This window comes from Dipodomys spectabilis, unplaced genomic scaffold, assembly GCF_019054845.1.
Source record: "Dipodomys spectabilis isolate Male_0828 unplaced genomic scaffold, ASM1905484v1 ptg000080l, whole genome shotgun sequence".
NCBI classification, from domain to species: domain Eukaryota; kingdom Metazoa; phylum Chordata; class Mammalia; order Rodentia; family Heteromyidae; genus Dipodomys; species Dipodomys spectabilis.
In genome coordinates this window covers 2235757-2244405 of record NW_024870757.1, presented here as the reverse complement: position 1 = coordinate 2244405, position 8649 = coordinate 2235757, and the positions used below count along the sequence as shown (strand labels likewise).

The following is an 8649-nucleotide window of genomic DNA, read 5'->3' as shown; positions in this document are numbered from 1 at the left end:
ATTAGATGTTGCTTTTTCATTTGGATACCTGAAAACCTTAACTTCAAACATACTTAGATCCAACATCTTCAGGTAAGAGGAGTAATCTAGAAAGGTCTCTCCTGTGGATCACGGGCATTTCAGAAATCTGAAGACATCCACCATGTTTAACTTGGACCAGGAGACATGGTAGCAGATCAAGCAGTAAACGTGTGTCAATGCTGGCTCTTAAATGTAATGCAGGACCAGCCCAGAATTCCATCTTTGTCCTAGAAGTAGGACAAACCCAACGTGAGGCCTAACCTGATGCACAATATCAGCAATCATCCTAAAGCTGATTTAGTCGATGTTCAATGAAAATGTAATATGTATTTGACAAAAAATTCACAATTATTAACTATTATATTAGTAAAAACTGCTCCTAAAATATACATCCTTTAATTTTGGTGATGCAAATGTAGGTCAATAAACTCTGTGTGTGTGTGTGTGTGTGTGTGTGTGTGTGTGTGTGTGTGTATCTGTGTGTTTTTCTGTGTTGGGTGGCTTTGTACTAGAGATGCAATCTCTCTTTTTCTTGCTATATTCACAGTTACTACTATTTCTTGAGTCACTGTTTCTTTTCCTGGGGCTTGAACTCAGGGCCTGGATGCTGTCCCTGAGCTTCCATGGCTCAAGGCTCACCCTCTACCAATTGAGCCACATTGCCACCTCCGGCGTTTTCTGAATTGTTTCTTGGAGAGAAGAGTGTCACAGACATTCATGTCAGGGCTGACTTCAAACTGCGATTCTCGTATCTCAGCCTTATGAGTAGCTAGGAGTACAGACATCAGGACCCATCCTTCTTCAGTCTGTTATGACAAGAGTAGCGTTCCTGGAAAATTGAATGCTTTTCATCTAGTCTATGTCATTTGTAATTGTTAGAATCCATTTTCTCTCGGTGTCTTCTCTCATTGTCCAGGACTTGAGTTCAAGCCATATGCTTGATAAACTTGTTCACTCAACTTGTACTCTACCACTTAATCCATGCCTCCAGACCAGGTTTTTGTTGTTTTTGTTTATGTGTCAATCCTGGGTTTGCACTTGGGGCTTGGGTGTTGTGCCTGAGCTTTTCTGCTCAAGGCTAGCTCTCTACCATCTAAGCATCAGCTTTACTTTCAGCTTTGTTGGTAGTTAATTGGAGATGAGATGAGAGTCTCACAGGCTTTTCTGCCTGGGCTGGCTTCAAACACTGATCCTCAAAACTCAGCCTCCTGTGCTGCTAACATTACAGACATGAGCCACCGGTGCCAAGCTTGTAGGCTATTTTGGAGATGGAGCCTTGTGGACTTTGTGCTTGTTCTGGTTTTAAACTGTGAGCTCCTAATCTCAGCCCCCGGAGGAGCTAGGATCATAGGCCTGAGCCACGTTTCCTGGCTCTCGTTCACATTTTCACAGGTGAGTCTTCTGGTTTAAGCGTTACCAATCTAAGCAAAATTTTTGTCCATTTCCTTGGCTTTTTTCAAATATCCAACATTTGGTTTCACAGATTTTTATTTCAATTGGTCTGTCTTCATCTTGCATTCATAGATATACTCTTCTTGTTTCCATATTGTGTTTACTTTGCTGTTATTTTATTGCTCTGTAAGGAGTGATGACAGGTGAAGACTTTTTGTTCTTTCCTTTTGTAATGACAGGATATAAGTTATACACTTCCTTCTCAGCACCATCCTGGTTTCTAGCTAAATTGATGGGTGCCCCTTAGTTTTAGGCGTTATGTTCATGCTGGATTCAGAGGAGGACATGTCTATATTCTCTGTATCTCAGAATGTCAAAATGGCTGGAATAAGTGAGCATATGAAGAGCCTATGAAGGTACCTATGAAGACACTGGGTAAACATGAAAAACACAACTGTAAAACTTTGAGTCTTCATTATTTGAATATTGATAAGGACATAGCACTTTAATTTGAGATATAGCTTTTTTAAATACTTTTTTATTGTAAAAATTCTGTATAGAGGGGTTACAGTTACATGAGGAAGGTAATGAATATATTTTTACACATATTAAGGCTGGAATTCAGGGCTTGGGCACTGCCTGAGGGTGTTTTTTTTTTCAAGATAGTGCTCTACCACTTGAGATACAGCACAACTTCCAGGTTTTTCTGAGTGGTTTATTGGAGCTAAAAGTTTCATCTGTTTTTCTGCCTATGCTGCCTTTGAACTGTAATCCTCAGATCTCAGACTCCTGAGTAACTAGGATTACAGGCATCAGCCACAGATGCGTGGATTTTCTAAAATGGTGCTCATTTTCACAATAAAAAATTAAAAACAAATCATGGTGCTTCGCTATGGAAAAGTCTTGTATCTTGTAGACAAACAGGGAAAAATCCTGTGATTCATAGTGTCACATGCTTGCATAATAGATTTCCTTTTTCTATACTCACTTTTAATGAGACTTTTCCAAAAGTTTCCCCATATTCCCTGTACTTCCCTAACCCCAAGGTCATATATGTTGGGAATGGTTGTGGAAGTTCACTGGTGCTCATCAGTATCTACAATTCTTCAGTGTTTGTCACAAGGAAACTATTTTCCCAATGCACACAATGTCATCACACTTCTAGGTGACATGCTGAGCACATCCACAGAGGAAATGAGACCATTCAGTCCTGAGCCTTTTTCTTGGGGCTCTGTGCCTGAGCACACATGCTGTGAGCACTGCCTCTGGTCCTCTGTCCGGACAGCCAATTCCTACTGGGTAAGCAGCTATTCTTCTCAGGTAAATGACAGTAGTTAATGTAACTCATCAAGAAAATGCAGAAGTAACTTCTCTGTAAAATGTGTGTGTTGCTTGGGGTTAGAATGAGGCACATGCCTTGTTTTTTAGGATAAAAGGTTGGGTGAAAGTCACAGGCCTCTCTCCTGCCTCGGTTAGCAATCTTGATGCAGCTCCACATCCCTTTGTATCTTGGAGACAACACAGCTTTGTGGGCTTAAGGTTACAGCATTCTCTGCTGAAATGATCTAGCATGCCTCTGTATACGTTTTGTCATGAGTAATGTCTCAACGTGATTTACACTTTCATTTAAACTAATCACATATTATTTGAAGATATACATTGGAAGAGATTTGCCGAGGAAAAATCGGTAACACGACAATTTATAATATGAATGTAAGAGGCCTGTTCACATTAATTTTAATGCCTTGGCTTGTCATTCCCATTCCAAGCAATTTCCTCAATTTGTTCCCTCTCCCTCTGTCTTCACTCTCATTGTTCTTGTACTCATATTATTTAAGGATACTCTTTTTATTTTGTTAATTTTTACTTTTTGCCTTTCAAATGCATTGGTTTGCTTTCAAGATGACACAGGATGCAAGAGTAAACAAAGAGCAGATTCTGGCAGGATCCTAGGCTGGGTTTACTTGAAATTTACAGCTGAGGTAGCAATGGCTGAAACAATGGCTGACAAACTAGAGATTGAGCCACTGTAGGATTTTTTTAAAGGTTGTTCTTAATGTTCAGAATCCTAGACAAAACTTCATTCTACCTATAGGTGACAGGAAATCCAGATGTTGAATGGGAATGGAATCAAGGGTCATCATCATCTCAGGGACAAGGAACAGCTTACTTTGGGCCAGATTTCTTAATTCCACCTGTAGCAAGGGGTCCCTTCCCCGCAGCCTTTGCTTTCAGTTCCTCGAGTTTCTTGTGCTCCTCTTTCTGTTTCTGCTTGAAGGCTTTGTCTTCCTCATCCATCTGTTTGGCCTGCTTCTTGGGCTCTTCAGGGGCTTCTTCTTGCCACTGTTGTGGCCGGACATGATGCCAGCCATGCCTTCACCCAGACCCTAGGATGTTCTTTTCAATTTTTATTAGTTTGTCAGTCATGGGGCTTGTACTCAGGGTCTGGGCTCTCTCCCTGAGCGATTTGCTCAAGCCTAGTGCTCGAACATTTGAGACAATGTGCCACTTCAATGTTCCTGGTAGTTATTAGAAAATAAGTATTTCCTGGACATTGCAGCCTGGACACCTAGTGCTCCAATATTGGTTTCAAACTTTGATCTACAGGTCTCAATCTTCTGAGTTACTAGGATTACAAGGATGAGTGCCTACCTTAGGAGATTCTTTTCCAAATGAAAACTTTTAATCAGAAACACTATTTCATGGGCAAATGCATCTATGCACATGAGTAGGAGCCACTTAATATATGTTTTAATGCATCCTTGAGAATTGTTTAGGAGAAGAAAGATTGAGAGTCCTAGTTGTCCATGAGTCACTGAAGAGCCTGGAGCTTTCAAACACCACAGCGCTTTGAGATGTCCAGTTGAAACATTTAAACTAATTGCCTCCATCTCTTGCTCAGTTTTTCACTTAAGGCTGCTGTTCTATCACTTGAGACACACTTCCATTTCTGGCTTTGGGTGGTTATTGTAGTTAAAAATTCCTGTAGATCCAGGCACTGGTGGCTCATGCCTGCTATGCTAGCTACTCAGAAGGCTGAGATCTGAGGATCATAGTTCAAAGCAAGCCAGAGAAGAAAAGGTTATGAAATTCTCATCTTCAATATATCAACAGCAAACCAGAACTGGCGCTGTGGCTCAAGTGGTAGAGTGTTTGCCTTGAGCTGAAGAGGTGAGGGATAGCTTCTGGGCCCAGAGTTCAAGCCCCACAACCAAATAAAAATAAAAATCTTGTTGATTTGTCTTCACAGCCTGGTTTCAAACTGTAATCCTCAGCTCTCACTCATCTTCCTGAGTGGCTAGCATTACTGGCATCAGCCAGCAGCACATGATTGTTTTGATTTCTTTTTTTTTTAATGCTAGAATAAATTCAGACTATATTTTTTCACTAATAAAGTAACAAGATGTATTATTTACAAATTGAAGTTTGTGCAATATTTGTGTTTTTTTCTCAGTCTACTTTATGTATCTTTTTATTTAATTCTTATGTGGATACATTAAGACATGGTCTTTTTCTTTCCAAATTTCTTATACTTATGTATTGTTTGACAAAATTTTAACTATTTTTATCTGAAATAATGTCCATTATTATAAGAAATAATGTGCCCTGTCAGACTCACACCTGTAACCCTAGCTGTTCAGGAGACTGAGATCTGAGGATACTGTTTCAAAGCCAGCCAGGCCAGGAAACTCCATGAGATTATTATCTCCAATTCACCAGCAGAAAACCAGAAATGGAGCTGTGAGTCAAAGTGGGAGAGTGCTACTGTTTAACAAGAGAGCTCAGGAACAACAGCCAAGCTCCACTGCTGACAAAAAAGAAAAAGACAAAACACATAATGTTCTTTATAGGCAAGATGTTGCCTGATGTCTCACCATTCTATCAAGTCTTGTGAATATCACTAATCATGCTCTTAATTCAAATAACATTTCGTGGAATTATTTTCTTGTTCTTGTTGGTTATGAGTTTTGAACCATCGCCTTGGTGCTGTCCCTGAGCTTGTTTGTGTTCAACGCTAGCTAACATTCTACTACTTGAATCCTGGCTCCACTTCTGGTTTTTGGGTAGTTTAAGGTGTTTTATGGGAACTCAGCTGCAAGAAACAAATAAGCCAAATTTTGAGAAGTCGAATTGGGAGTTTTTATTGTAGAGCCAGTGACTGCAGCTGGATTCCTATCTCAAAGAACTGGGGCCTGTTGAATTCAGTGAGCACTGCCAAAAAACTGAGCCCTGGGTACAGGAAGGAAAGGAAGAGCAGAAGAACAATACCAACAAACAAGCTTAACTCTAATAGAGAGCTAAAGTGGGATGCCATAGTGACCGTAGGACAGCCAGGAGGCAGGAGGCATGGTGTATTAGTGCCCGATCTGGTCTGGGCTTAAATAGTGTCATGGTCAGGGAACAGGTTCACAGGGAGCAACAGAGTCTTATGAGTTCAAGGCACAGGACTGACAGGTCTAATAACTTACTAAGTCCAGCCCCTGCCTCTAGGAATTCAGAGAAGACCATCACCTTGGTATGGGACTTCATCCTCCTGCGCCATGAAGACAAAATGGTGCCAGTTAAACTTAGTTTTCTATCATCCACCACATGGCTAAGATGGCACCAGTTATTCACAGTGTCCTTACTTGAAATGCAGACCAGAGTCTCACAGACCTCTTCACTGGGCTGACTATGAACCTTGATCATCAGATCTCAATGTCCTGAGTTGCTACACTTACTCGCTTCTGGTTGGGAAAGCATTTTTATTATTGATTTTATTATTGTTTTTTTTTGATGCCATAATTGTGTGAGCTCTTTTGGACAAGGCTGCTCATTGACCACTTTGAGGCACAACACAATTTCTGGTTTTCAGTAGTTAATTGAAGATAACAGTATCACAACCCTTTCTGCTTTGGTGACTTGGGACCACATTCCTCAGACATGGAACCTTGATCTTCAGACCTCAGCTCCTGAGTAGCTAGGATAACAGACAAGAGTCAACAGAGGCTGGCAAGCTAGCATGTTTTAATCATTTGCTTGTTTTCATATTCTTTAGTTCCTCAATAGAATCAATTATTTCCTAGATATGAAAGAGATGACTCAAGCCAACATGGAAATGAGGATTGCCTTCCTCAATCAGACTGCAGCTGGGGTCCAGGGGAAATATTGTCTCCTTTGTTTTTACAGCTATATCCTCTTAACTAGACAGAAGGTGAGGCCCACAGACCCCATCCTCAGCCATCTGGTCATTGCCAACAACTTGGTTGTGTTATCCACTAGGATTCCACACAATGGCAGGTTTGGGATGGAAATACTTTCTGGGTGATGCCACATATAAAGTTGTTTTGTATTTCCACAGAATAGCCAGAGGAGTTTCTCTTAATGCCACGTGCCTTCTGGTGACTTCTAGGTCTCAAAGCTTTGCATTAGAAATGCTTGGTGGAAGATCACTACTTGATTTCCCCAAGTGCTTTGGATTCTGTGGTTCCCTTTTCTTGATCCTGCAGCTCCTAGTCAATGTTTCTGTGCCTCTGAGAGTGATTAGCCCAAGACACAGATAAAATGTCATTTTCATATACATTATAGATACTGCTACACAGCAGCAACCCCACCAAAACCATTTGTACATTTATTACAGATGGTCTTATTCTCTTCCATTGATGTTATGTGCTTGGTTTTCATGATGTGGGCCAGTGGCTCCATGGTCCTTGTCCTGCACAGACACAAGCAGAGGTGCAAGCACAGTCACAGTCTTATTTCCTCCCAAACACCTGACCATGAAGCCAGGGCCACAAGCACCATCCTGACCCTGGAAAGCATATTTGTCTCCTTCTACTGCCTCTCTGTCATTTTTACTCTTTGTGTTGGTCTCCTTCGGAAGCCAGGCCTGTGGCTCCTGGACATGACTGTATTCTTGCGTATGTTTCTCAGTATTGGGCCCCTTTGTGCTCATCAGGAGAGACAGCCAGGCTACTCAGGTATTTTATTCCTACACAAAAAAGGCATTTTCCTAATTTGGTTTCCTAGTTTGTCTTTATAGCACTGACTAAGATTTAGACTTTACACTCTGCACTCACTGGAGGAGGTGGTCTACTACTAGCGGTGAGCTCTAGTTCTTTTTCACTCTGGTTATTTTTGATATAAGGGCTTTTTTATATACGTCAGCCTGAACCCCAATATTCCCATTATGTGTTTCCTGAAGTGTGGGATGACAGATGTGAACCAAGATTTGAGATGTCTTTGATGAGCCAGAGTCTTAGGAATTTTTTTGCCCAAGCTTCCCTGTAACTTCATACATCCCAATTTCTCCCTCCCACATTAATGGGATGACTGGTGAACATCACCACACCAAGCTAGAACTTGAGATGGGGTCTTATGAACTGCTTCTCTGGCTGACCTTGAAACTGAATCCTCCTGATTAAGCCTTAAAGGTGTGAGCCACTGCATCCATCTTACATCAATCTTTCATTTAAAATTTATTATTATTAATTGTTGTTGTTGTTGTTGTTGTGGAACTTGAACTCAGGGCCTGGAAGATATCTATGTACTCTTTGGAAGCATTGTACTCATTTCAGCCACAGCTTCACTTCCAGTTTTCTGGTGATTAATTGGAGATAATAGTCTCTCAGAATTTCCGGCCTTGGCTGGCTTCAAACCTCAATTCAAATATCTCAGCCTCCTGAGATGCCAGGATTTCTGGAGTGAGCCACCAGAAACTCACATAAATATTTATTTTTAAAATTATTTAACAAGGGACTCGGAATGTGGCATAGTGGTAGAATACTTGCCTAGCATGCATGAAGCCCTGGGTTTGATTCCTCAGTACCACATAAACAGAGAAAGATGGAAGTAGCGCTGTGGCTCAAGTGGTAGGGTGATAGCCTTGAGCACAGAGTCACTCAGAGACAGTGCCACATGCGGAGTTCTAGCTCTAGAAACCACAAATTATTAAATGAGTATGGAACAACAGATATTTTTAAAGAATCTGTGTGAAATTGACAAAAAGGGTATCATGCATTATTTCAGCATTGAAGTTCCTGCCTACTTGAGACCCTGAGTTCATTGCCAGAACCTCAATTTTAAAAAGTTAATGAAAATTTCAATGTAGGTTTTGTGACTTAATGTTCTTTCTGGGTAATGCCTCTAATCTTAGCTATAGAGGAGTCTGAGATGTGAGTATTGTGGTTCAAGGCCATCCCAGGCCGGAAAGTCCATGACACTCTCATTTCCATTTAACCACCAGAAACCCAGAAG

General features: G+C 41.0%; 1 pseudogene; it reads right to left on the bottom strand.

Moving 5' to 3' along the window:
• Positions 1 to 3520: 3520 nt before the first annotated feature.
• On the bottom strand, positions 3521 to 3773 carry LOC122110654 (annotated as a pseudogene).
• Between the last annotated feature and the right edge of the window lie 4876 nt (positions 3774 to 8649).